The 26,527-nt window shown below is 55.0% G+C and overlaps 1 protein-coding gene and 1 non-coding gene across 3 annotated transcripts in view; one reads left to right on the top strand and one right to left on the bottom strand.

The window, feature by feature from the left end:
• Positions 1 to 26,527, bottom strand: part of agap3 (ArfGAP with GTPase domain, ankyrin repeat and PH domain 3) — a 1,400,505-nt gene that overhangs the window by 43,410 nt on the left and 1,330,568 nt on the right. The window lies entirely within an intron of this gene.
• On the top strand, positions 9,006 to 9,078 carry trnaf-gaa (transfer RNA phenylalanine (anticodon GAA)). The gene has a single exon. It is a non-coding gene; the product is annotated as a tRNA-Phe (tRNA).

Below are 26,527 nucleotides of genomic sequence, written 5' to 3'. Positions count from 1 at the left end.
ATCCCCGTGCTGTACCTGTCCTGGGAGTGTTTGATGGGGACAGTGTGGAGGGAGCTTTACTCTGTATCTAACCCCGTGCTGTACCTGTCTTGGGAGTGTTTGATGGGGACAGTGTAGAGGGAGTTTTACTCTGTATCTATCCCCGTGCTGTACCTGTGCTGGGAGTGTTTGATGGGGACAGTGTAGAGGGAGCTTTACTCTGTATCTAACCCCGTGCTGTACCTGTCCTGGCAGTGTTTGATGGGGACAGTGTAGAGGGAGCTTTACTCTGTATTTAACCCCATGCTGTACCTGTCCTGCGAGTGTTTGATGTGGACAGGGTAGAGGGAGCTTTACTCTGTATCTAACCCCGTGCTGTACCTGTCCTGGGAGTGTTTGATGGGGACAGTGTAGAGGGAGCTTTACTCTGTATCTAACCCCGTGCTGTACCTGTCCTGGGAGTGTTTGATGGGGACAGTGTCGAGGGAGCTTTATTCTGTATCTGACCCCGTGCTGTACCTGTCCTGGATGTGTTTGATGGGGACAGTGTAGAGGGAGCTTTACTCTGTATCTAACCCCGTGCTGTACCTGTCCTGGGAGTGTTTGATGGGGACAGTGTAGAGGGCGCTTTACTCTGTATCTAACCCCGTGCTGTACCTGTCCTGGGAGTGTTTGATGGGGACAGTGTAGAGGGAGCTTTACTCTGTATCTAACCCCGTGCTGTACCTGTCTTGGGAGTGTTTGATGGGGACAGTGTAGAGGGAGTTTTACTCTGTATCTATCCCCGTGCTGTACCTGTGCTGGGAGTGTTTGATGGGGACAGTGTAGAGGGAGCTTTACTCTGTATCTAACCCCGTGCTGTACCTGTCCTGGCAGTGTTTGATGGGGACAGTGTAGAGGGAGCTTTACTCTGTATTTAACCCCATGCTGTACCTGTCCTGCGAGTGTTTGATGTGGACAGGGTAGAGGGAGCTTTACTCTGTATCTAACCCCGTGCTGTACCTGTCCTGGGAGTGTTTGATGGGGACAGTGTAGAGGGAGCTTTACTCTGTATCTAACCCCGTGCTGTACCTGTCCTGGGAGTGTTTGATGGGGACAGTGTAGAGGGCGCTTTACTCTGTATCTAACCCCGTGCTGTACCTGTCCTGGGAGTGTTTGATGGGGACAGTGTAGAGGGAGCTTTACTCTGTATCTAACCCCGTGCTGTACCTGTCTTGGGAGTGTTTGATGGGGACAGTGTAGAGGGAGTTTTACTCTGTATCTATCCCCGTGCTGTACCTGTGCTGGGAGTGTTTGATGGGGACAGTGTAGAGGGAGCTTTACTCTGTATCTAACCCCGTGCTGTACCTGTCCTGGCAGTGTTTGATGGGGACAGTGTAGAGGGAGCTTTACTCTGTATTTAACCCCATGCTGTACCTGTCCTGCGAGTGTTTGATGTGGACAGGGTAGAGGGAGCTTTACTCTGTATCTAACCCCGTGCTGTACCTGTCCTGGGAGTGTTTGATGGGGACAGTGTAGAGGGAGCTTTACTCTGTATCTAACCCCGTGCTGTACCTGTCCTGGGAGTGTTTGATGGGGACAGTGTCGAGGGAGCTTTATTCTGTATCTGACCCCGTGCTGTACCTGTCCTGGATGTGTTTGATGGGGACAGTGTAGAGGGAGCTTTACTCTGTATCTAACCCCGTGCTGTACCTGTCCTGGGAGTGTTTGATGGGGACAGTGTAGAGGGAGCTTTACTCTGTATCTAACCCCGTGCTGTACCTGTCCTGGGAGTGTTTGATGGGGACAGTGTCGAGGGAGCTTTATTCTGTATCTGACCCCGTGCTGTACCTGTCCTGGATGTGTTTGATGGGGACAGTGTAGAGGGAGCTTTACTCTGTATCTAACCCCGTGCTGTACCTGTCCTGGGAGTGTTTGATGGGGACAGTGTAGAGGGCGCTTTACTCTGTATCTAACCCCGTGCTGTACCTGTCCTGGGAGTGTTTGATGGGGACAGTGTAGAGGGAGCTTTACTCTGTATCTAACCCCGTGCTGTACCTGTCCTGGGAGTGTTTGATGGGGACAGTGTAGAGGGAGCTTTACTCTGTGTCTAACCCCGTGCTGTGCCTGTCCTGGGAGTGCTTGGCTGTGGGTGTTTGAAGTGGAAAGTGACCCATGAAGAAGTGCTGCTGTTGAAGCTGTTGGTTTTATATCCTGTTGATCCACTCCCCGGGTTTTGCTGATGTAAGTGTCTGATTCATCTCGATTTTGGCCTCAATGTTTGAGTGAGAGAGAGAAAAACTGTGATGGGGAGAAGAATAAAACTTGAAGAGGCTTTCTAAAGGTCAGTGATGTGGACGTAGTGGAGCTTTGTGATCTGAGCGATCACTTTAACAAAGCAAAGACGTGCACATTTTATCAGCAGCTTCCAATTCCGTCCAGCTCTTGTCTCCGTGTGTCTGAAGTGCCGCTAACAATGGCTTCCGCTGTTGAGCCGTGATTGAACCCACCCGAGGGAGAGCAGAATCGATCGGACTGAATAATACACCCACAGTGTCCAAGTCACTTCTCACAAAAAAGAAATGCATTTTGCTTCATAACTCTTATCCTGCTGTATCTGGATAAAAAATGGAATCAATACGACCAGCTTCTCGGAGCATGCTCAGAACGCAGCTGACCTCTGAACTGTCTGCATTGACTGATAAGAGCTTGCAGATGGCTGGCTGTTGTACTGTTGTCTGAATGAGTGACTGACAGCACCTTGGCCTGATATCGACTAACAACACACAGCTTTCAAGTGCCAGCCCCTCCGAGACCACCTTATCAACGTCATTACATAATTAACCCTTTCAGGGCGTGGAATGTCAATTATTGATATCCTCCGATGGAGGCCTTGGAAGGAACATCATTGAGACAAAGCTGGCGTTTCAGTCCAGGACAAGAAACCCAGAGATCGTCAGTTGAAATCCCATCAAGGAATTGTGAAATTGGGTCATTTGTGGTCCACCAGGAGGTAGGAAATCGCAAAAAAACTGTTGGAATTCCATAAAAACCAACAGGATCACCACTATCTTTCCGGGAAGGGAACCTGCTGTGTCCACCTGTCTGGGCCCACACGTGACCCCAGTCACACACTCATTTTTTTGTTCTTTCATGGTATATGGATGTTGCTGGCAAGGCCAACACAGATCGCCCCTCTGCAGGAACCCTCACAGTGTCTTGCTCGGCCATTTCAAGGGGGGAAGTGAAGAGTCAAGCACATTGCGGTGGACCTCGACCCAGATTATCCTCACCCTGTCCCATTGTTATCTCCACCAGGGTCAGCAGGGAGAGATAGACAGCCAGAATTAGAGGAGACATCAAGCGAGTCAGGAAGGCATTGCATGTCCAGACCAGTTCAATCACAAGGGAGTTTGGCATAATTGGATGGTATTCATTTTAATGCAAGGAGTCTGACGAGCAAGGCAGATGAATTGAGGGCACAAATACTGGGCAGCACGGTAGCACAGTTGCTTCACAGTTCCAAGGTCCCAGGTTCGATTCCTGGCTTGAATCACTGTCTGTGCGGGTACTGCACGTTCTCCCCGTGTGTGCGTGGGTTTCCTCCGGGTGCTCCGGTTTCCTCCCACAGTCCAAAGATGTGCAGGTTAGGTGGATTGGCAATTTAGCCCTGAATGTCCATAAAGGTGGGGTTGGGTTACGGGGATAAGGTGGAGGTGTGGGCTTGGGTAGGGTGCTCTTCCCAAGGGCCGGAGCAGACTCGATGGGCCGAATGGCCTCCTTTTGCGCTGTAAATTCTATGATTCTATGAAATTAAAACATGGGGTATCATGTCATTGCTGTCACTGAGACATGGTCGAGAGAGGGGCAGGATTGACAGCTCAATATTCCAGGATACAGGATCTTCAGGCGAGACAGGGAAGGAGGCAAAAGAGGAGGACGTGTCGCAATTTTGATCAGGGAATCAATTACAGCAGCAAGGAGGAACGGCATCTTAGAATACTCTTCAACTGAGGCCATATGGATAGAACTTAAAAACGAAAAAGGAGCAATCACATTGCTGGGAGTGTTCTATAGGCCCCCTAACAATCCGAGAGAAACAGAAGAGCAGATATGTCGGCAAATTTCAGAGAAGTGTAAAATTAATAGGGCAGTGATAGTGGGGAGTTCAACTTCACCAATAGTAACTGGGGTGGTCAGAGTGTGAAAGGTTTAGAGGGAGCGGAATTCTCAAAATGAATCCAGGAGAACATTTGAAGCCAGTACGTAGAAGGACCTACAAGAGAGGGGATGGTCCTAGACTTAAATTCAGGTAACAAAGCTGGGCAAGTGGGGGAGCATTTTGCAGACAGTGATCATAACTCAGTTAGATTTAAGATTGTTATGGATAAAGACAAGGATGGGCTTGAAATCAAAGTTCTAAACTGGGGAAGGCCGATTTTAATAAGAGCAGATATGATTTGGCCAGAGTGGACTGGGCGCTGAGACTTTGAGCTAAATCTGAGACAGAACAATGGGACACAGTCAAGGAGGAAATAGGGAGAGTACAGAGCCAACGTGTTCCAATCAGGAAAAAGGATGGGACCAACAAATCCCTTGACCCTGGATATCGATGGTTGCACAGCCTTGGATGAGGAGAAAAAGGGAGACTTATAGCAGATATCGAGGGCTCAAAACAGCAGAAGCCCTGGAGGCGTAAAGAATGTACAAGAGCAACTTCAAATGGACATTAGGAGAGCAAAAAGTGGACATGAAAGGATGCTGACAGGTAAAAGAAAATAAAATCCTAAATTGTTCTACAAGACATTAAGGGTAAAAGGATAACTAGGGAAAGAGTTGGGCCAATTAAGGACCACAATCATTTGTGTGTGGAGTCGGAGGATGTAAGTAGGGTTCAAAATGAACGGTGTTCATTCGTGAGAGGGCCGGTGTGGGTATAGAAATCAGGGAGAAGGACTGTGATAAAATGAAAGAGATTAACAGAGACAGAGAGCAGGTTCTGAGTGGCCTGGCAGGGTTAAAAGTAGACAAATACCCAGGATCAGATGAAATGTGTCCCAGGCTGCTGAGTGAGGCTAGGGAGGAAATAGCAGGGGCGCTGGCAATGATTTTCAATTTCTCTCTGGCCACAGGAGAGGTGCCAGAGGACTGGAGGATAGTCAATGTGGTTCCATTATTCAAGAAGGGCGGAAGGGATAAACCAGGAAACTACAGGCCGGTCAGTCTAACCTCAGTGGGGGAGAAACTACTGGAAGCAATTCTGAGAGACAGAATTAATCTGCATTTGGAGAGGCAGCGATTAATCAGGAGCAGTCAGCATGGTTTTGTTCAAGGGAGGTCACGTCTGGCCAACTTGATTGAGTTTTTCGAAGAGGTGTCAGGATGTGTCGATGAGGAAAATGTATTTGACGTGGTCTACTTTGACTTCAGCAAGGCTTTTGATAAGGTCCCACATGGGATACTGATAGTGAAGGTAAGGGCTCATGGGACCCCAGGAAATTTGGCAAATTGGATCCAGAATTGGCCGAGTGGCGGGAAGCAGAGGGTGATGGTCGAGGGGTGTTTTTCTGACAGGAAGCCTGTGTCCAGTGGGGTCTTGCAGGGGTCAGTGTTGGGCCCTTGCTGTTTGTGGTTTATGTAACTTATTTCGACATGAATGTAGGAGGGTTGATTAGTAAGTTTGCGAATGATACAAAAATTGGTTAGGTGGTAAATAGTGAGGACAGTCTTCGATTTCAGGAGGATATAGACGAGCTGGTCAGACGGGTTGATAAGTGGCAAATGGAATTCAATTGGGATAAGTGTGAGGTGATGCACTTGGGCAGGACAAACCAGGCAAAGGGAATACAGGATAAACGGCAGGACCCTGGGAAGCACCGAGGATCAGAGGGACCTTGGTGTGCATGTACACCCGTCCCTGAAGGTAGCAGAGCCGGTGGACACAGTGGTTTAGAAGGCAGATGTATACTTGGAAGCATAGAGTTTAAGAGCAGGGAGGTGATGCTGGAACAGTATAAAACGTTGGTTAGGCCACAGCGAGAGTATTGTGCACAGTTCTGGAATCCACATTATAGGAGGGATGTGACAGCACTGGAAAGGGTGCAGAGGAGATTTACCAGGATGTTGCCTGGGCTGGAGAGGTTTAGTTATGGAGAGAGATTGGGTAGACTGGGGGTGTTTTCGATCAGGGAGATTGGTGCCTGCGCCACTGTGGTCGGTAACCGCCCCCCCCCGGAACAGAGAATTATTTAACATGGCCAGCAGGTGTAGCCCCTACACAGTCGCAAACGGATTATAAAATTCTACTGGGAATCTGTCCGGGCCCAGTGCCTTCCCCGACTGCATTGAACAAATAGTTTAGAATCTGCCCCAGCCCGAGCAGTAGCTCCAGTTCCCGCCCTCTTTCCCTTTCCACCACTGGGAAGACCAACCCATCCAGAAACCACCATTGTCAAGTCTTCGTCCGGCGGCTCGGTAAAAGGTCTGAAACGCCCCACTGACCTTCTCTGGAGCCGAATCCAATCCCCCCCCGAGTCCGTAACTGGAACTATCTCCCGGGAGGCTGCCTCAGCTGGCCAGCCAATAACGGCCGTACTTCTCCCATACTCGTAAACTACCCTCTCGCACACCGAAGCGGGTTCACTGCCTTCCCGTCGACACCAACTCAAACTCCGCCTGAAGCTCCTTCCTCTCCGCTCACAGCTCTGCTGTTGGGGCAGTCGTGTATTGACGGCCCACCTCAAGGATGGAAAGCTCCAACCCCTAACTCTCCGCCCTACTAGACTTGTCTTTATGAGCTTTAATCAGATTTATCTCTCCCCTGATGACCTGCTTCCCAGAACGTGGAAGGTGAGACCCGATCATTCTTATTAAAATCCACGGGCGGGATTCTCCGCTGACTGATGGCGAAATCACGAAACGCGATTGAGCAGAGAATGGTGCCGATGCTAAAATCGCAGTGGATGCCGATTTGACGCCAAATCGCAATTCTCCATCACTTGGACAGTGGCGTCAATGCGTTCCAGAACACGTGCACAGTAAACACTGTACGTGGGGCCGGCCCGGGATTCTCCGGGGCCTCTGCCATTCTGCGCCTTCGATGGGCCGAGTTCCCGACGACGCGGCTCACTTTGCTTTTCAAAACCGTGAAACTGGCATTGTGGGAGAGAGAGGGGCCGGAAAGAGTCCCACGTCACCATAGTTTGCTGACAGTTGTGCCGCTGGCTGTGGAGTTCTGTCAGGGCTGTGGGGTCCGGGTCGATGGGCACGGAACACCATTGCTGCAGCCGGCCAGACAGCCATGCAGCTGCGCACGCTGCTGACTGCCCGCTGTCAACCTAGTGCCATGGGTAGTATAGGCGTCCCCGCTGACCCATCAGCAGGATGGGCGGCTCCAGCACAACCAGTGCCACCTTGTTGGCTGGGGTGGTGTGTGTGGGGAGTGCCGTGTGTACCTGCGGCTGCAGCTTGTCAGCCTCCCGAGTGTCGATCACGGACCCAGTGAATCCCGTACCGATTCTCATTGGAATCGATTGTGTTCCACTGTAGCCCCTCCACAGTCACTGAATCGGTCCAGGTTCGGAGTCAGTTTTGCCGTTGTGAAAATCCATGAATTCTGCCCCAGCGTCAACACTCAGTCTCAGAAATGAAGAATCCAGCCCCACATATTTTCCGGTCGCAGAAGTGATCTTGCCACAAAACCCCTTGTCCGCGTGCAACACCGTGTTGAACCTCCACGGGAGTCGCTGCGTGCAGCCTGTCTCCAACCACATATCCACATAGAAAATAGGAGCAGGAGGAGGCCATTCGGCCCTTCAAGCCCGCTCCGCCATTCATTATGATCATAGCTGATCATTCAATTAAACTGCTCAATCCCATTTCCCCCCCTATCCTTTGATTCCCTTCGCCCTACGTGCGATATCTAACTGCTCCTTGAAAACATACAATGTTTTGGACCAACTACCTCCCGTGGTGATGAATTCCACAGGCTCACCACTCTCTGGGTGAAGAAATCTCTCCTCATCTCTGTCCTAAATGGTCACCCCCATATCTGTCATGATATCCACATCAGCATATCATGGTGCAATCACACACACACTGATGGACAGGTAGTTGGACCAACCAACACACACGCAACATCGCAGCCAATCACCAGTGAGAGCACACGCACTATAAAACAGGGAACACCACAGTTCCCGCTCATTCTACCAGGAGATAGCTCAGAGCACAGAGCTCACAGCGCGCCACTCAGACATACACCGTGTGCTGAGTGCCTCACCAAGATAGTGATAGGGCTGGGTCCACAGGTTAGCTGGTGAAGCACGAACCTCAGTCAGAAGTTAATAGTTATTATTGTACAGAATAATAAAACAGAGTTGTACCATCTACAACCGTGTTGGTTCGTTTGTGTATCGGAACACCCAACACGATAGTATCCTCAGACTGTGACCCCTGGTTCTGGACACCGCCACTATCGGGAACATCCTTCCTGCATCTACCGTGTCCAGTCTTGTGAGATTCCCCCCTTATTCTTCTGAACTCCAGAGAATACAATCCTAACTGATTCAGTCCCGCCATCCCAGGAATCAGTCTGGTAAACCTTCGCTGTACTCCCTCGAGAGCAAGAACATCCTTCCTCAGAGAAGGAGACCAAAACTGCCCACAATACTCCAGGTGTGGCCTCACCAAGGCCCTGTACAATTGCAGCAACATATCCCTGCTTCTATACTCGAAACCTCTCGCAATGAAGGCCAACAAACCATTAGCCTTCTTTACCGCCTGCTGCACCTGCATGCTTACCTTCAGCGACTGGTGCACGAGGACACCAGGTCTCGTTGCACATTCCCCTCTAGTCTGCCTTCTTGTTTTTGCTCCCAAAGTGGGTAACCTCACATTTATCCAAATTATACTGAATCTGCCATTCATTTACCCACTCGCCCAACCTGCCCAAATCACACTGAAGGATCTCTGCATCCTCCTCACAGCTCACCCTCCCACACAACTTGCTGTCATCTGATGTTTGTTCCCTCATCTAAATGATGAGAGCCGCTGGAATAGCTCAGTTGGGAGAGCATTAGACTGAAGATCTAAAGGTCCCTGGTTCAATCCCGGGTTTCGGCATCAGATCGAGTGCTGCTTTTTAGGGGCTGGTTTAGCACAGTGGGCTAAACAGCTGGGCTTGTAATGCAGAACAAGTCAGCAGCGCGGGTTCAATTTCCGTACGGGCCTCCCCGAAGAGGTGCCGGAATGTGGCGACTAGGGGCTTTTCACAGTAACTTCATTGAAGCCTACTTGTGACAGTAAGCGATTATTATTATTAAATCATTAATATATATTGTCAATAACTGGGGTCCCAGCACCGATCCCTGTGGTACCTCATTAGTCACTGCCTGCCGATTTGAAAAAGGCCTGTTAATTCCTACTCTTTGTTTCCTGTCTGCCAACCAGTTTTCTATCCATCTCAATACACTATCCCTTGGGGCAGCACAGTGGTTAGCAGAATGTCTAATTCACCTGACAAGCACGTCTTCCGGGACTTGTGGGAGGAAACCGGAGCACCCGGAGGAAACTCACGCAGACATGGGGAGAACATGCAGACTCCGCACAGACAGTGACCCAAGCCGGAATCGAACCTGGGACCCTGGTGCTGTGAAGCAACAGTGCTAACCACAATGCTACCCTGCCGCCCATTTGCTGCAGTAAAGGTTAAACGTCCGGGTCAGTGTGTATGACTACAGCAGACACTTTGGCCACAGAGGTGCAATCAAAGAATTGTTATGTCACCCTGGGCACGGTCAATCCCAGCCCCACGGGCCCCGGAGTCCCAACACAAGTTAATTAACCAATAATTCTGATAAAAATACCCAAAGTCTTTGGCTCTTGGCTGCCTGTAATTTTAAACATAATTACTATTTATTTATACCAAGAACTATAAAGAAATATGTAGCAAATACAACCGGGTAGCTATTATCTAATTCTCCACTTTAACTTACCCACCTTCCTCTACACATACACGCGCACACACAACACACACACATGACACACACACATGACACACAAACACAGAGGGGACGAAAGAAGTAAAAAATTCGAAGCAAAAGGGAAAAACAGTCTTTGTTTACGATGATGGTGTTTAGCACCTCGCTTCTCTTCAAACTTTACTTTCAGTTCGAGCTTTTCCCGTAGATTCAGGAATAGAGCACTGACCGCTTTCTGGAGAAAAACATGGAAGAGAGAGAGAGTCCTTCTTCCTGTGCTTCCAGGGGTAAAACTGAGCTCCATGGGACTCTGAAAATCATTCCATTGGGATAGGATCCAATCACCACCGGTTACCGGGCAGACTATGGCTTTTGGCCAATTCAGTGGCCACCAGCCAATCAATCGAACCAAAAGTCTGAAGCTCCTGTTCAAACTGGCAGAGACGAGCAGAGTGTTATCTCCTGTAACGTCTGAATTCCTCATTCTCTCTGCTGCCCGACTTAAAACACATGTCCATTAATCACCAATGGATCAAAAATGATAACAGCAAAATAAAATGAACGAAGGGACTGAAGAGGAAGGACCTTCACAACATCGAAAAAGTTAAATCACCATTCAGTCCAACCATGTATTATGTCGGGCTTCTGGAATTTTGTTTACATAAAGGGGCTGTTTAGCACAGGGCTAAATCGCTGGCTTTGAAAGATCATCATCATAGAATTTACAGTGCAGAAGGAGGCCATTCGGCCCATCGAGTCTGCACCGGCTCTTGGAAAGAGCACCCTACCCAAGGTCAACACCTCCATCCTATCCCCATAACCCAGTAACCCCTCCCAACACTAAGGGTAATTTTGAACACTAAGGGCAATTTATCATGGCCAATCCACCTAACCTGCACATCTTTGAACTGTGGGAGGAAACCGGAGCACCCGGAGGAAACCCACGCACACACGGGGAGGATGTGCAGATTCCGCACAGACAGTGACCCAAGCCGGAATTGAACCTGGGACCCTGGAGCTGTGAAGCAATTGTGCTATCCACAATGCTACCATGCTGCCCTAGCAGACCAAGGCAGGCCAGCAACATGGTTCAATTCCCGTACCAGCCTCCCCGAACAGGCGCCGGAATGTGGCGACTAGGGGCTTTTCACAGTAACTTCATTTGAAGCCTACTTGTGACAATAAGCGATTTTCATTTTTTTTCACATAATGAAGGTTCCCTGGGGAATAGATAATTAGAGCTATTGTGTGTAGCCTTCGTCAGATGATGTAGTTAATGGGTGGAGCCAGGAATGAAGTAGTCAGGGGTTTGGGTTCAGTATTGATCTGTCTGTGAACAGACAAGCAGTTTCTCTCACAGCAGCTTATTTAAAAATATTGCCTGTGAACAAAACAGCAGTTTCTGAAAAGGCTGGCAGGTTAAACAGTAGTTTGACACAGGCCAGAATCTGCAAGCTGGTTCCTGAAGATCTCTCTCTCAAAGTTGTTATTCAAAGACATCTCTTCACAGCAAGTATTCCTGGGTTGGCTAACTGTTTTTAAAAGTGGATTGTGGCCTGAGATAGGTTTTGCTTGAGTGGAGATAAAAGATAGCAGTTAGGAATTAGTGTTTCATTGCTTAACGGGTAGTTGTAAGTATTTTCTTGTATGATGTTCAAGTTTTTTAATCCTATGTTAGCAATAAGATTTATTTTAATACACCGTATCCCTATTTGTGGTTGGAATCACTCCTGGCGCTAAATATCCTTTCCTCACAGTCTTACAAAATTAAATCAAATATTGGGGTTTCTGTCTGGTATGCTAGCAGCTGCTGGGATCTGGTCGAGGATCGTAATGTAAGAAAGTTTGTTTCAATACAAAAAGAAAATCCTGGGCGGGATTCTCTGATCCTGAGGCTAAGTGTTGACACCATTGTAAACACCATCACGTTTCCCGACGGCGTCAACATGGCCTCAGGATCGGCAATTCTGGCCCCTGCAGGGGGCCAGCACGCACTGGAGCGACACACGCCGCTCCAGCTGCCGATCCCGGCGTCAGATAGGCACCGCGGGTCTGCGCATGCACGGTGAGACCGGCGCGATTTCCGCGCATGCACGGTGTCTCTCTTCTCCGTGCCGGCCCCGACGCAACATGGCGCAGGGCTACAGGGGCCAGTGCGGAACAAAGGAGGCCCCCAGCCTGAGAGGCCGGCCCGCCGATCGGTGGGCCCCGATCACGGGCCAGGCCACAGCGGAGGCCCCCCCCCCCCAGGGTCGGAGGCCCCCCACCCCCCCAGGGTCGGAGGCCCCCCACCCCCCCAGGGTCGGAGGCCCCCCACCCCCCCAGGGTCGGAGGCCCCCCCACCCCCCCAGGGTCGGAGCCCCCCTGCCCCCCCTCCCCCCCATAGGCCTCCCCCGGATCCTTCCCAGCGAGGTCCCGCCGGGTAAGACCAGGTTAGAACAGCGCTGGCGGGACTCGGGTTTTTTGTTACGGCCGCTCGGCCCATCCCAGGAGAATCGCCGGGGGGGGGGTGGCCAGAGAGCGGCCCCCGGCCGGCTCCGCGGTGACACGTCCCCAGCGTGGCGTGATTCACGCCGGTCGCGGCGATTCTCCGGCCCGGCCCCGGGGTGAGAGAATCCCGCCCCCAATTTGTGGGTGGAATCGCTCCCAGAGCGAAGTATCCCTTTCCTCACAGTTTACAAATTCAAAAATTGTTGGGGTTTCTCGTCCGGTTTCCAAATATAAATTGGGGGTCTGGTCTGGGACCGGAACAATGGCTGTTTTTGAGAGTCTGGGCATAATCTGAGTGGGGGGGGGGTCGCCCATTTCAGACAGAGATCAGGAGGAATGTCTTCTCTCAGAGAGGAGCCAATCTGCGGAATTCCTTTGCACAGTGAGCTGTAGAGGTCGATAAGTACGTTCAAGGCTGACAGAGACATTTTTAATCAGTGAGGATATCTACGGTTGTGGGGATAAGGGGGGGAAAGTGGAGTTGATGACGATATTAGATCAGCTGTGATCTCATTGAATGGCGGAGCAGACTCGATGGGCCGAATGGCCTATTTCTGCTCCTACCTCTTAGGTCTTATGAGGTGTTGTTGGCAAGGTGGGTATTTATTGCCCATTCCCACTTGCCCTGAAGAGGTGGTCGTGAACCTTCTTCTGGAGTTGCTTTAGTCCATGTGGTGAAGGTGCTCCCCCATTCACTCAGCAGTTAGCCGCATCATTAGATTTACATTGGCACCACGGGCCTGTAAGAGTGCTGCCTGCACGTTCAGTCAGTAATATTTCCCTCTTGGGGAAATCTCAAACTGGGGGTACAGTCTCAGAATGAGGGCTCTCCCACTCAAGGTGCCTCAAAGGGTCTTGGCCGTCCCTTCCAGAGGGCGCTGGACACACTGAATATTTTCAAGGCTGAGTTAGATTCTTAACCAGTCAAGGTTATGGGGAGCAGACAGGAACATGGGGCATCATTTTCCGACCCCCCGCCGGGTCGGAGAATGGCCGTTGGCCGCCGTGAATCCCGCCCCCGCCGAAGTCTCCGCTCCAGGAGATTGGGCGGGGGCGGGAATCCGGCCGCGCCGGTTGGCGGGACCCCCCGCTGGATTCTCCGGCCCGGATGGGCCGAAGTCCCGCCCAGGAATTGCCTGTCCCGCCGGCGTAAATCAAACCTGGTATTTACCGGCGGGACCAGGCGGCGTGGGCGGGCTCTGGGGTCCTGGGGGGGGGCGCGGGGCGATCTGACCCCGGGGGGTGCCCCCACGGTGGCCTGGCCCGCGATCGGGGCCCACCGATCCGCGGGCGGGCCTGTGCCGTGGGGGCACTCTTTCCCTTCCGCCTCCGCCACGGCCTCCACCATGGCGGAGGCGGAAGAGACTCTCCCCACTGCGCATGCGCTGGGAAACTGACAGCGGCCGCGGATGCTCCCGCGCATGCGCCGCATTTCCGCGCCAGCTGGCGGGGCAACAAACGCCATTTCCGCCAGCTGGCGGGGCGGAAGTCCCTCCGGCGTCGGCCTAGCCCCTCAATGTTGGGGCTAGGCCGCCAAAGATGCGGAGACTTCCGCACCTTTGGGCCGGCGCAATGCCCGTCTGATTGGCGCCGGCTTTGGCGCCAGTCGGCGGGCATCCCGCCGTTGGGGGAGAATTTTGCCCATGGAGTTAAAACATAACCTGATCAGCCATGATCTGATGAAATGGGCCAGCAGGCTCGAAGGGCTGAATGGCCTACCCCTGCTCCTATTTTTTACCATCTTATGTCCCTTTAACAGTGCATTCTGTATATTCGCTCAGTGCCCAGCCCTCAGTAATAGGACCCTATAATTAGAATTAATATCAAGCTTCAGTTAGCTGACTGGAGACATTCCAAAGGCTGGGATTTGGGAAGTGCCGTAACTACTGATTAATTAGTTCCTAACACATTTTAATAGGGAAACACAAATCACTTACCTCTGCTGCCCTCTTTGCTGAGAGCCTTTTAATGTGAATGGAATTGAAATGCGAGTCTGAGCGTACATTAACAGAAGCCAGCAGGGACCCACTGCTTACAGCGCACAGGCTGGCCCACCGCCAATACTCAGTAAGACCCGAACATTCAGTGACGAGAGTGAGCCACTCACCGTCGCTAAGCGGACTGAACAATAACAGAAGATTCCTCTCAGTTTGAGTAAAGTTTGCACTTAATTAGACTATCAATTTATCAGATGTGATGGATAATGCAACACACGCCTGCAAAAACACAAGGGTTCCCAAGTACGAGGAGCCTTTTTTGGATATAAACATCTGATTATTGCACTCACATGCACAAACACACACTCAAACATTCGCACGTGACTGTCCCCAGCCCCATCGCTGCACACGATATGGAGAGCAGACGTTTAGCCATGTTGAAGGTGACAGAGGCATTGGGTGAGGGGTTCAGCAGCTGATCAGTTGAGGTGGAGGGGAGTCAGGCGAGGTTACAGAGATGGAAGACGGCAGTCTTGGTGATGGAGAGGATGTGGAATCAGGGGCTCAGATCAGAATAGAGAGGGTGCCTACCAGACAGTCTGTACAGGGTAGAGAGGGTGCCTACCAGACAGTCTGGCCGGGTAGAGATGGTGTCTACCAGACAATCTGTACAGGGTAGAGAGGGTGTCTACCAGACAGTCTGTACAGGGTAGAGAGGATGTCTACCAGACAGTCTGTAGAGGGTAGAGAGGGTGTCTACCAGACAGTCTGGCTCCGGGTAGAGAGGGTGTCTACCAGACAGTCTGGCCGGGTAGAGAGGGTGTCTACCAGACAGTCTGTACAGGGTAGAGAGGATGTCTACCAGACAGTCTGTAGAGGGTAGAGAGGGTGTCTACCAGACAGTCTGTACAGGGTAGAGAGGGTGTCCACCAGACAGTCTGTACAGGGTAGAGAGGATGTCTACCAGACAGTCTGTACAGGGTAGAGAGGATGTCTACCAGACAGTCTGGCTCCGGGTAGAGAGGATGTCTACCAGACAGTCTGTACAGGGTAGAGAGGGTGTCTACCAGACAGTCTGTACAGGGTAGAGAGGGTGTCTACCAGACAGTCTGTAGAGGGTAGAGAGGGTGTCTACCAGACAGTCTGGCTCCGGGTAGAGAGGGTGTCTACCAGACAGTCTGGCCGGGTAGAGAGGGTGTCTACCAGACAGTCTGTACAGGGTAGAGAGGGTGTCTACCAGACAGTCTGTACAGGGTAGAGAGGGTGCCTACCAGACAGTCTGTACAGGGTAGAGAGGGTGTCTACCAGACAGTCTGGCTCCGGGTAGAGAGGGTGTCTACCAGACAGTCTGTACAGGGTAGAGAGGGTGTCTACCAGACAGTCTGGCTCCGGGTAGAGAGGGTGTCTACCAGACAGTCTGTACAGGGTAGAGAGGGTGTCTACCAGACAGTCTGGCCGGGTAGAGAGTGTGTCTACCAGGCAGTCTGGCCGGGTAGAGAGTGTGTCTACCAGGCAGTCTGGCCGGGTAGAGAGGGTGTCTACCAGACAGTCTGGCCGGGTAGAGAGGGTGTCTACCAGACAGTCTGGCTCCGGGTAGAGAGGGTGTCTACCAGACAGTCTGGCCGGGTAGAGAGTGTGTCTACCAGACAGTCTGTACAGGGTAGAGAGGGTGTCTACCAGACAGTCTGTACAGGGTAGAGATAGAGGGTGTCTACCAGACAGTCTGGCTCCGGGTAGAGAGGGTGTCTACCAGACAGTCTGGCCGGGTAGAGAGGGTGTCTACCAGACAGTCTGGCCGGGTAGAGAGGGTGTCTACCAGACAGTCTGGCCGGGTAGAGAGGGTGTCTACCAGACAGTCTGTACAGGGTAGAGAGTGTGTCTACCAGACAGTCTGTACAGGGTAGAGAGGGTGTCCACCAGACAGTCTGTACAGGGTAGAGAGGGTGTCTACCAGACAGTCTGTACAGGGTAGAGAGGGTGTCCACCAGACAGTCTGTACAGGGTAGAGAGTGTGTCTACTAGACAGTCTGTACAGGGTAGAGAGGGTGTCTACCAGACAGTCTGTACAGGGTAGAGAGGGTGTGTACCACACAGTCTGGCCGGGTAGAGAGGGTGTCTACCAGACAGTCTGGCCGGGTAGAGAGTGTGTCTACCAGGCAGTCTGGCCGGGTAGAGAGGGTGTCTACCAGACAGTCTGGCCGGGTAGAGAGGGTGTCTGCCACACAGTCTGGCTGAGCGACAGAGAATGGCCAGAAAGAGAGGTTGAGCTCGTGTCCAGGGAATGGAGTTTGTGTTGAACAGGTCATGTAGCTGATCAGAGTCCGTCAAGAGGTTTCGAAGAATTCCAAACCTCTGCCACAAGCACTGAGCCTCCTCCCTCGCTGGGGACATCACCGACCCGACAGCTTTGCCTCAGACACCCCACGGCCTTCACACACTTCACTCCGGAATTACAGGAGAAACGATCCACAAATTGCTGCACTCGGAAAAATCACCAACATGAAAAGCATTATTGCTCCAGTCAGCGAAGGGTTAATTCAGGATGGGAACCATTGCGATTACAGCCCATCACCCTTACTGCTGGCTCTTTCTCACATTCACAGCATATCCCACCATCCTGTAGCCTTCTTGCCCAATATTGAGCCTGACACCAGCTCCACATTTCTATCACGTGCAAACCAGGATCAGACAGACAACGAATTATTGAGGCACGAGGAGTGAGGGGAAGTGTTGTAAATGGGCGGTACAATAGAGGCAGAAATGAGCAATCTCCTCCTCTGTTCCCAGCTGAACAGCCACAGTCAGGGGCAAACTACATTGTCTCTTCAACAACAAAAGGGTCTTTGCACAATCACCACCAAAATCCAAATTCTGTCTTACAAATTGACAGCCCCGGATGACACATCGCCACACCCCACAGGGGAAAGAACCCAAACAAAAGCTCTCCTCCTCAGCAGGAGGTGCTCGTTCACTGATTCGAGGGAAGTGTACTGCACACTATAAACTTGCACAGAATGTTGGCTTCAAAGCAAGATCAGAACCTTCAAAGGTTGCTAAGGGGCTGGAATGAACACTTCCCAAATGACTCTCTTGGCTGATAGCTGTGAAGACTCCTGCAATGATGCTTTCAGTGTCTCCTGATCCTTGTAGCAACTTAGCTGCCCACAGTGGCCCAGCAACTATGTGAATCAATGAGAGGGTTCTGTTGGGTGTGTGTGTGTGAGTCGTGTGTGCGCAGATGGGTGTGTGCGCGGGCGGGTGTGCGCGGGCGGGTGTGCGCGGGTGTGTGTGTGTGTGGTGTGTGCATGGGTGGGTGTGCGCGTGTGGGTGTGCGCGTGGGTGGGTGTGTGTGTGGTGTGTGCATGGGTGGGTGTGCGCGGGTGGGTGTGCGTGCGGGTGGGTGTGCGCGTGGGTGGGTGTGTGTGTGTGTGTGAGTGGGTGTGCGCAAGTGTGTGTGTGTGCACTGGTGGGTGTGCGTGAGTGGTGTGTGCGCGGGTGGATGTGTGCGCGGGTGTGTGTGTGTCAGTGGTGTGTGTGCGCGAGTGTGTGCGTGCGCGAGTGTGTGTTTGCGTGAGTGGCGTGTGTGCGAGTGGGTGTGTGCGTGAGTGGTGTGTGTGCGAGTGGGTGGGTGTGTGAGTGGTGTGTGCGCAGGTGTGTGTGTGCGCGAGTGGGTGTGTATGCGCGGGTGTGTGTGTGTGCGAGTGGGTGTGTGTGCGCGAGTGGGTGTGTGTGCGTGAGTGTGTGTGTGCGTGAGTGGTGTGTGTGCGAGTGGGTGTGTGCGAGTGGGTGTGTGCGTGAGTGGTGTGTGTGTGCGCGGGTGGGTGTGCGCGCGGGTGGGTGTGTGCGCGGGTGTGTGTGTGCGTGAGTGGTGTGTGTGCGAGTGGGTGTGTGCGTGAGTGGTGTGTGTGCGCGAGTAGATGTGTGCGCGGGTGGGTGTGTGCGCGAGTGGATGTGTGCGCGGGTGTGTGTGCGCGCAGGTGGGTGTGTGCGCGAGTGTGTGTGTGCGCGGGTGTGTGTGCGCACGGGTGGGTGTGTGCGCGAGTGTGTGTGTGCGCGAGTGTGTGTATGCGAGAGTGTGTGTGCGCGCGGGTGGATGTGTGCGCGGGTGTGTGTGCGCGCGGGTAGGTGTGCGCGCGAGTGGGTGTGTGCGCGAGTGGGTGTGTGCGCGAGTGGGTGTGCGCGCGGATGGGTGTGTGCGCGGGTGTGTGTGCGCGAGAGTGGGTGTGTGCGTGGGTGTGTGTGTGCGTGGGTGTGTGTGTGCACTAGAGTGTGCGTGCGCGGGTTTGTGTGCGCGCGAGTGGGTGTGCGCGCGGGTGGGTGTGTGCGCGAGTGGATGTGTGCGTGAGTGGGTGTGCGCGCGGGTGTGTGTGCACGCGGGTGGGTGTGTGCGCGAGTGGGTGTGTGCGCGGGTGCGTGTGCGCGCGAATGGGTGTGTGCGCGGGTGGGTGTGTGCGTGGGTGGGTGGGTGTGTGAGTTGTGTGTGTGCGAGTGGGTGTGTGCGCGGGTGTGTGTGTGCGCGAGTGGGTGTGTGCGTGAGTGGTGTGTGTGCGAGTGGGTGGGTGTGTGAGTGGTGTGCGCGCGGGTGGGTGTGTGCGCGAGTGGATGTGTGCGCGGGTGGGTGTGTGCGCGAGTGTGTGTGTGTGCGAGTGGATGTGTGCGCGGGTGGGTGTGTGCGCGGGTTGGTGTGTGCGCGAGTGGATGTGTGCGCGGGTGGGTGTGTGCACGGGTGGGTGTGTGCGCGGGTGTGTGTGTGCGTGGGTGTGTGTGCGTGCGGGTGGGTGTGTGCGCAGGTGTGTGCGCGCGCGAGTGGGTGTGTGCGTGGGTGTGGGTGTGCGCGAGTGTATGTGTGCGCGGGTGTGTGGGCGCGCGGGTGTGTGTGCGCGCGGGTGGGTGTGTGTGCGAGTGGGTGTGCGCGCGGGTGGGTGTGTGCGCGGGCGGGTGTGCGCGCGAGTGGGTGTGCGCGCGGGTGCGTGTGCGCGCGAATGGGTGTGTGCGCGGGTGGGTGTGTGCGCGGGTGGGTGTGTGCGCGGGTGTGTGTGTGCGCGAGTGGATGTGTGCGCGTGTGTGTGTGTGCGCGAGTGTGTGTGCGCGCGGGTGGGTGTGTGCGCGGGTGGATGTGTGCGCGGGTGTGTGTGTGCGCGAGTGTGTGTGTGTGCGAGTGGATGTGTGCGCGGGTGGGTGTGTGCGCGGGTTGGTGTGTGCGCTAGTGGATGTGTGCGCGGGTGGGTGTGTGCACAGGTGGGTGTGTGCGCGGGTGTGTGTGTTCGTGGGTGTGTGTGCGCGCGGGTGGGTGTGTGCGCGGGTGTGTGCGCGCGCGAGTGGGTGTGTGCGCGGGTGTGGGTGTGCGCGAGTGTATGTGTGCGCGGGTGTGTGGGCGCGCGTGTGTGTGTGCGCGCGGGTGGGTGTGTGTGCGAGTGGGTGTGCGCGCGGGTGGGTGTGTGCGCGGGTGGGTGTGTGCGCGGGCGGGTGTGCGCGCGTGTGGGTGTGCGCGCGGGTGGGTGTGTGCGTGGGTGGGTGTGTGTGCGAGTGGATGTGTGCGCGGGTGGGTGTGTGCGCGGGTGGGTGTGTGCGCGGGTGGGTGTGTGCGCGGGTGTGTGTGTGCGCGAGTGGGTGTGCGTGCGGTTGGGTGTGTGCGCGAGTGTGTGTGTGCGCGAGTGGATGTGCGCACGGGTGTGTGTGCGCGCGAGTGTGTCTGTACGCGGGTGTGTGTGTGCGCGAGTGTGTGTGCGCGCAGGTGTGTGTGTGCGCGAGTGGCTGTGTGCGAGTGGGTGTGTGCGCGAGTGGGTGTGTGCGCGGGTGGGTGTGTGCGCGAGTGGGTGTGCGCGTGGGTGGGTGTGTGCGCGAGTGTGTGTGTGCGCGAGTGGGTGTGCGCGCGGGTGTGTGTGCGCGCGAGTGGGTGTGTGCGCGGGTGGGTGTGTGAGTGGTGGGTGCGCGGGTGGGTGTGTGCGCGAGTGGATGTGTGCGCGGGTGTGTGTGTGCGCGAGTGTGTGTGCGCGCGGGTGGGTGTGTGCGCGAGTGTGTGTGTGTGTGAGTGGTGTGCGCACGGGTGGGTGTGTGAGTGGTGTGCGCACGGGTGGGTGTGTGAGTGGTGTGCGCACGGGTGGGTGTGTGAGTGGTGTGCGCATGGGTGGGTGTGCGTTAGTGGTGTGTGTGTGTGTGTGTGTCTGTGAGTGGTGTGCGCACGGGTGAGTGTGTGAGTGGTGTGTGTGTGTGTGTGAGTGGGTCTGTGCGCGGGTGGGTGTGTGCGCGGGTGGTTGTGTGTGTGAGTGGGTGTGTGCGCGGGTGGGTGTGTGAGTGGTGGGTGCGTGTGTCTGGGGTGTGTGTGAGTGGGTGTGTGCGCGGGTGGGTGTGTGAGTGGTGGGTGCGCGGGTGTGTGTGCGCGCGAGTGTGTCTGTACGCGGGTGTGTGTGTGCGCGAGTGTGTGTGCGCGCAGGTGGGTGTGTGCGCGAGTGGCTGTGTGCGAGTGGGTGTGTGCGCGAGTGGGTGTGTGCGCGGGTGGGTGTGTGCGCGAGTGGGTGTGCGCGTGGGTGGGTGTGTGCGCGAGTGTGTGTGTGCGCGAGTGGGTGTGCGCGCGGGTGTGTGTGCGCGCGAGTGGGTGTGTGCGCGGGTGGGTGTGTGAGTGGTGGGTGCGCGGGTGTGTGTGTGCGCGAGTGGATGTGTGCGCGGGTGTGTGTGCGCGAGTGTGTGTGCGCGCGGGTGGGTGTGTGCGCGAGTGTGTGTGTGTGTGAGTGGTGTGCGCACGGGTGGGTGTGTGAGTGGTGTGCGCACGGGTGGGTGTGTGAGTGGTGTGCGCACGGGTGGGTGTGTGAGTGGTGTGCGCATGGGTGGGTGTGCGTTAGTGGTGTGTGTGTGTGTGTGTGTCTGTGAGTGGTGTGCGCACGGGTGAGTGTGTGAGTGGTGTGTGTGTGTGTGTGAGTGGGTGTGTGCGCGGGTGGGTGTGTGCGCGGGTGGTTGTGTGTGTGAGTGGGTGTGTGCGCGGGTGGGTGTGTGAGTGGTGGGTGCGTGTGTCTGGGGTGTGTGTGAGTGGGTGTGTGCGCGGGTGGGTGTGTGAGTGGTGGGTGCGCGGGTGTGTGTGCGGGTGGGTGTGTGTGCGGGTGTGTGTGCGGGTGGGTGTGTGTGTGGGTGTGCGCGCGGGTGGGTGTGTGCGCGAGTGTGTGTGTGCGTGAGTGTGTGTGTGTGAGTGGTGTGTGGGTGTGTGTGTGTGCGGGTGTGTGTGCGGGTGTGTGTGTGAGTGGGTGTGTGTGCGGGTGGGTGTGTGTGCGGGTGTGTGCGCGGGTGGGTGTGTGAGTGGTGGGTGCGTGGGTCTGGGGTGTGTGTGAGTGGTGTGCGCGCGAGTGCGTGTGCGGGTGGGTGTGCGCGCGGGCGGGTGTGTATAATTGGTGTGCTCACGGGTGGGTGTGTGAGACTAGTGTGTGGCTATGTGTAGGTGCAGTGTGTGTGGGTTTGTGGTTGGCTGAAGTATGAGATATTCAGGCATTAACAGAACCACAACCACACAAGGGGTTTGTTCCAGAACTACCCATAAGACACAGGAGCAGAATTAGGCCACTCGGCCCATCGAGTCTGCTCCGCCATTCAATCACGGCTGATATTTTCTCATCCCCATTCTCCTGCTTTCTCCCCGTAACCCCTGATCCCCTTATTAATCAAGAACCTATCTATCTCTGTCTTAAAGACACTCAGTGATTCGGCCTCCACAGCCTTCTGCAGCTCTGAATACTTCCACCTGCACAGGGCATGTGGCAGGGATGCCCGCTGACCCACTCCCATTCGCTCGGGCAACAGAGCTGCTAGTGATCGCCCTCAGGGTGGTGAGCAGTTCGAAGGGAATTCGAACAGGAGACAGAGAGCACAGAGTCTCGCTCTATGCAGATGACCTGCTCCTCGACATCTTCGACCCACAAAGTGGCGTGAAAGGAATCATGAAAGCTCCTCCGAAGTTTGGAACCTTCTCCGGTGACGTCTTCCCCATGAATCCAAAAGGGGGCAAGGGCAGAACTGGAGGACCATCCAGCCGTTCAAACCATCCAGAGCAAATTCCACTATCTGGGGATGCAGATCGCTCACCACTGCACACGGAGTCACATGTGGAATCTGCCCAATCTGGCGGAGGAAGTCAAAAAGGACCAACAGAGATGGGTCACGCTCCCACTCTCCCTAGCGGCGAGGGTACAGACAATTCAAATCAACGTACTGCCCAGGTTCCTCTTCCTGTTTAGATCCATACCCATCTTTATCCCCCAAGGCGTTCTTCAACTCGTTCAACAAAATGATCACAGCATTTGTTGGGGGGGGGGGGGGGGTGAAACTGGGGATGGAGGTAGGGTGGAGGCTCTGGAGTGAGGCGCTGAACAGGACCAACTCCACCTCCTCCTGCACAAGGCTAGGCCTCAGGCAGCTGAAAGTGGTGCAGAGACCTCACCTGACCAGACCCCAACAGCCAATAGAGTGAGGGGGGCACACGGGAGCCATGGCAACAGGGAACAGATGGGGAGGGGCCAGTGAGAGAGGAGGGGGGACAGGGAGAGAGGGGGGGGGGTCAGGGAGAGAGAAGGGGGGTCAGGGAGAGAGGAGGGTGGTCAGGGGGAGAGAGGGGGGATCAGGGAGAGGGGGGGGTCAGGGAGAGAGAGGGGGGGTCAGGGAGAGAGGAGGGGGTCAGGGAGAGAGGAGGGGGAGCAGGGAGAGAGAGGGGGGGTCAGGGAGAGAGGAGGGGGGTCAGGGAGAGGGGGGGTGAGGGAGAGAGAGGGGGGGTCAGGGAGAGAGGAGGGGGGTCAGGGAGAGAGAGGCGGGGTCAGGGAGAGAGGAGGGGGGTCAGGGAGAGGGGGGGTGAGGGAGAGAGAGAGGGGGTCAGGGAGAGAGAGGGGGGGTCAGGGAGAGAGGAGGGGGCTCAGGGAGAGAGGAGGGGGCTCAGGGGGAGAGAGGGGGGGTCAGGGAGAGAGAGGGGGGGTCAGGGAGAGAGAGGGGGGTCAGGGAGAGGGGGGGTCAGGGAGGGGGGGGTCAGGGAGAGAGGAGGGTGGTCAGGGAGAGGGGTGGGTGAGGGAGAGAGAGGGGGGGTCAGGGAGAGAGAGGGGGGGGGTCAGGGAGAGAGGAGGGAGGTCAGGGAGAGAGAGGGGGGTCAGGGAGAGCAGGGGGGTCAGGGAGAGAGGAGGGGGGTCAGGGAGAGAGGAGGGGGGTCAGGGAGAGAGAGGGGCGTCAGGGAGAGAGGAGTGGGGTCAGTGAGAGAGGAGGGGGGTCAGGGGGAGAGGAGAGGGGTCAGGGAGAGAGGAGAGGGGTCAGGGAGAGAGGAGGGGGGTCAGGGAGAGCGGGGGGGTCAGGGAGAAAGGAGTGGGGTCAGGGAGAGAGGAGGGGGGTCAGAGAGAGAGGAGAGGGGTCAGGGAGAGAGGAGAGGAGTCAGGGAGAGAGGAGGGGGGTCAGGGAGAGAGAGGGGGGTCAGGGAGAGAGAGGGGGGGTCAGGGAGAGAGGAGGGGGGTCAGGGAGAGAGGAGGGGGGTCAGGGAGAGAGGAGAGGGGTCAGGGAGAGAGGAGTGGGGTCAGGGAGAGCGGGGGGTCAGGGAGAGGAGTGGGGTCAGGGAGAGAGGAAGGGGGTCAGGGAGAGAGGAGGGGGGTCAGGGAGAGAGGAGGGGGGTCAGGGAGAGAGAGGGGGGTCAGGGAGAGAGAGGGGGGTCAGGGAGAGGAGTGGGGTCAGGGAGAGAGGAGGGGGTCAGGGAGAGAGGGGGGGTCAGGGAGAGCGGGGGGGGGTCAGGGAGAGAGGAGAGGGTCAGGGAGAGCGGGGGGGGGGGGTCAGGGAGAGAGGAGAGGGTCAGGGAGAGAGGAGAGGGGCGGCTGGATAATAGACGGCCGAGAGCGAGGTCACAAAGAACCCCAAAGAAACCCCGGCGGTTTGGGGGGGCAATCGACAAGGAGGCGAGGGAAAGGGGACGGAGCTGCAGATATGTAAATAGATGACAAGCACCTGCTGTAAAATATCCAATAAAACATCGTAAAAGAAGGTTGGAGGAGTCTGCCAGGTACGGACGGCAATGGAAATACAAGTCCCGATTCTCAGACCGCGTTTATTGTACAGTGTATAAATGAAAAACCTCAAAAAAACCATTTTCAAACAACAGACATGTGGCAGGCAGCGATGTGAGAATCCAGCAATCTCGCCTTGACATTTAACGGAATTGCTCTCACTGAATCGCCGACTCTCAACATCCAGACCACTAACTGAACCAGGGCAGCAACTGTGGTCAAAGAACACACCCGACACTCCCCATCCTCTGGCACGTCACAGACCTGACCGTCGGCCAAAGAGCCTGTCCTGTGCTGGACTGTTCTATGTTCCAGGACTCCCCAAAGCCTGTCGCCTGGGAACAAGTGGGGAGTCTGATGAAATACTCTCCACCTGCCAGGATTAGTGCTGCTCTACCAACAAGCTGGACACCACACAGGATAAAGCAGCCCACTTGATGGGAACCCCAACCAGAACCTTAAACATCAATCCCTCCACCAGCGATGCATAGGGGCAACAGGTTATACCATTTACAAGATGCACTGCACCAACTCAACAAAGCTTGTTGATCTGAACTTTCCCATGACCTCTACCTCTCAATGGTATGGTGTCCAGTGGCTTCCATTGCTGCTTCACAGTGGCAGAGACCCGGGTTCGATTCCGGCCTTGTGTTTTCACGTTCTCCCCGTGTCTGTGTGAGTTTCCTCCGAGTGCTCCAGTTTCCTCCCACAGTCCAAAGATACATAGATACATAGAAGATAGGAGCAGGAGGAGGCCTTTTGGCCCTTCGAGCCTACTCCGCCATTCATCACCATCACGGCTGATCATCCAACTCAATAGCCTAATCCTGCTTTCTCCCCATAGCCTTTGATCCCATTCTCCCCAAGTGCTACATCCAGCCGCCTCTTGTATATATTCAATGTTTCAGCATCAACTACTTCCTGTGGTAATGAATTCCACAGGCTCACCACTCTGAGTGAAGAAATGTCTCCTTATCTCTGTCCGAAATGGTTTACCCTGAATCCTCAGACTGTGACCCCTGGTTCTGGACACACCCACCATCGGGAACATCTTCCCTGCGGATGAGGTGGATTGTGCAGGTTAGGTGGATTGGCCATGGTCAATGCCAGGGTCACAATGCCAGGGTCACAGTGCCAGAGCTGTGGGCGAGGGAGGCTTGGTGCTGACTCAATGTCTCCTCCTGCACTGGAGGGATTCTCTGGATTCTACAGAAGGACAAGGTCAGCAGCAGCCCGGGGAAAGCAGCAAGTGCAAGTTGCACCCCAGCCACTCACAATCCTGAAATCTGTCAGCATTTCTTCCCTATTTATTACTGAGTCAAATAGTGGAACTCCATCCCGAACAGCACGGTGGGGCGACAGACACAACAGGCACAAGGTGACTCACCACAACCTTCTCAAGGGCATTTAAAGATAGGCACAGATCGCAGACCAAGCCTGCAATGCCCACACCCCGAGAATGAAAAATATAAATGTGTGGAAGCTTCACCCCAGTGAATGCATCGTCAGTCAGACTGAACCTCAATGGCACTTCACAACAATGCAACCCCAATATCAGTCAGCATCAATGTCTGTGGACCACTGTGGAAAGAGTCAATGTGTGGGACAGGTACCCCAGTGAGAGTCAGTGTGTGTGGGACCCGTACCCCAGTGAGAGTCAGTGTGTGTGGGACCCCTGCCCGAGTGAGAGTCAGTGTGTGTGGGACCCGTATCCCAGTGAGAGTCAGTGTGTGTGGGACCCGTACACCAGTGAGAGTCAGTGTGTGTGGGACACGTACCCCAGTGAGAGTCAGTGTGTGTGGGACCCCTGCCCGAGTGAGAGTCAGTGTGTGTGGGACCCGTACCCCAGTGAGAGTCAGTGTGTGTGGAACCCGTACCCCAGTGAGAGTCAGTGTGTGTGGGACCCGTACCCCAGTGAGAGTGTGTGTGGGACACGTACCCCAGTGAGAGTCAGTGTGTGTGGGACCCGTACCCCAGTGAGAGTCAGTGTGTGTGGGACCCGTACCCCAGTGAGAATCAGTGTGTGTGGGACACATACCCCAGTGAGAGTCAGTGTGTGTGGGACCCGTACACCAGTGAGAGTCAGTGTGTGTGGGACCCGTACCCCAGTGAGAGTCAGTGTGTGTGGGACCCGTAGCCCAGTGAGAATCAGTGT

Source organism: Scyliorhinus torazame, chromosome 11, assembly GCF_047496885.1.
Source record: "Scyliorhinus torazame isolate Kashiwa2021f chromosome 11, sScyTor2.1, whole genome shotgun sequence".
Classification (NCBI taxonomy): Eukaryota; Metazoa; Chordata; class Chondrichthyes; order Carcharhiniformes; family Scyliorhinidae; genus Scyliorhinus; species Scyliorhinus torazame.
This window is presented reverse-complemented; position numbering and strand designations above follow the sequence as displayed.